The sequence below is a fragment of the Monopterus albus genome, unplaced genomic scaffold, assembly GCF_001952655.1.
Source record: "Monopterus albus unplaced genomic scaffold, M_albus_1.0 scaffold40.1, whole genome shotgun sequence".
Taxonomy (NCBI): domain Eukaryota; kingdom Metazoa; phylum Chordata; class Actinopteri; order Synbranchiformes; family Synbranchidae; genus Monopterus; species Monopterus albus.
The window spans coordinates 4977743-4979821 of NW_018127920.1; the positions used below are offsets into that span (position 1 = coordinate 4977743).

At 51.9% G+C, this 2079-nt stretch overlaps 1 protein-coding gene across 1 annotated transcript in view; it reads right to left on the reverse strand.

The window, feature by feature from the left end:
• The window catches only part of syne3 (spectrin repeat containing, nuclear envelope family member 3), a 51518-nt gene that overhangs the window by 4716 nt on the left and 44723 nt on the right, over positions 1-2079 (reverse strand).

Sequence of the window (2079 nt, forward strand, 5' to 3'; positions counted from 1 at the left end):
TGGGGCCAACAGGACAACGTCATCTGCAAAAAGCAGAGACGAGATCCTGTGGTCCCCAAACCAGACTCCCTCCGGCCCCTGGCTGCGCCTAGAAATTCTGTCCATAAAAATAATGAACAGAACCGGTGACAAAGGGCAGCCCTGCCGGAGTCCAACACGCACTGGAAACAAGTCTGACTTACTGCCGGCGATGCGAACCAAGCTCCTGCTCCGATCGTACAGGGACCGGGTGGCCCTTAGCAAAGGGCCCCGGACCCCGTACTCCCGGAGCACCCCCCACAGGGCGCTGTGAGGGACACGGTCGAATGCCTTCTCCAGATCCACGAAGCACATGTGGACTGGTTGGGCAAACTCCCATGAACCCTCCGCCACCCTGAAGAGGGTATAGAGCTGGTCCAGTGTTCCACGGCCAGGATGAAAACCGCATTGTTCCTCCTGAATCCGAGGTTCGACTATCGGTCGAATTCTCCTCTCCAGTACCCTGGCATAGACTTTCCCGGGGAGGCTTGAGGATCTTTATTAACCTTATACCACATCACTCCTTGCATGTAGGTGCCAAACTCTTTGCCGTTTTACCACTGCCCACAGGATTCTTCTCATCCTGGCAACACAGCACAGGGTCTTCTAGACAAACGAACAGTGCAGGTGTCATTTGCAGCATTGCAATAAGCTGCCAGGGTCTGGGGGAGACAGTGTGGTAGAATACTCAGTGTTTCCATTCTGGATCCATCTGGATCCTGTTGCAACTTTTGCAGCAGTCCCCCTGTTGTTCCAGTCTCCAGGACTATCTTCAGGGTTTTTCTTTGCAATTGTACCTTCAAACCACCAAATATTGCTGACCTGTGCACCTTACTAGTCCTAAATTCCATCAGCAAGCATACAGTGTAATAACCTTATTTTTAGGCAGTCCTGAAAGAGCTTCTTCAACTGTTTCTCATCTTTAGTCCCAGGAGCCGTGGCTGAGGGTTCCTTTGTGGCTCCCTTGTAGAGTTGTTTGGTAGGGGCATGGTATGATGTTCCAAGTCTTTCCACTGTTGTAATTTTAGTTGCAGCCTTTTGAGGATCACATGTAAAATTCAGCCATCCCCAGGTAACCACTGGGTACCGAATATTCATATGGCATTGAATCATGAAAGTAGGGGCTGGCTCTTCAACATCACTTCTCCAGATAAGCATGCTGGTGTTACCCAAGTGGGGCACACATTTTTGATTGTCTTATTTCCTGGGCTGCTGTCCTCTGACCTGGATCCAGTTTTCTCGCACCTCCTTAGTTTCCAGTTGCATGACTACAGGCCAGTGGTACTCACCCCAATCGTTATGAAGTGTTTTGGGAGAGTGGTGCTGGACCACATCCAGAGCAGTATACCGGACCCCCTGGACCACCTGCAGTATGCCTACTGGCCCAACAGGGCCACCTCAGATGCTATCGCAGCTGCCCTCCACTATTCCCTTCCTTACCTGGAAAATGGAGACACCTACATCAGAATACTCTTCATTGACTATAGCTCCGCCTTCAACACAGTTGTCCCCCACAAACTCACCCACAAACCGTCCACACTGGGTCTGCACCCTACCCTCTATGACTGGCTCCTGGACTTTCTGACTGGCAGGCCCCAGACTGTCAGGATTGGCAATAGGACTTCAGAGAGCATGATCACAAACATTGGCACCCCACAGGGATGTGTCCTCAGTCCTCTACACCCTGTTCACCCACGACTGTGTCGCCTCCCACAAAGACAACATCATCCTAAAGTTTGTGGACGACATCGCAGTGACAGGTCACAGCACTGGTGGGGACGAAGCAGCCCACAGGAGGGAAGTGGCCGGTCTGGTCTCATGGTGCAAGGACAATAATCTCAGCTTCAACATGGACAAGGAGATGATAGTGGACATGAGGAAGGGGAGGAGAGCTCATCAGCCACTGTTCATCCAGGGGCTCGAAGTGGAGAGGGTGAGCAGCTTCAAATACCTGGGTGTCCACATCAGTGAGGACCTCACTTGGACACTTAACACCACACAGCTGGTCAAGAAGGCCCAATGGCGGCTGTACTTCCTGAGGAGGCTGAGGAGGTTTGGCAT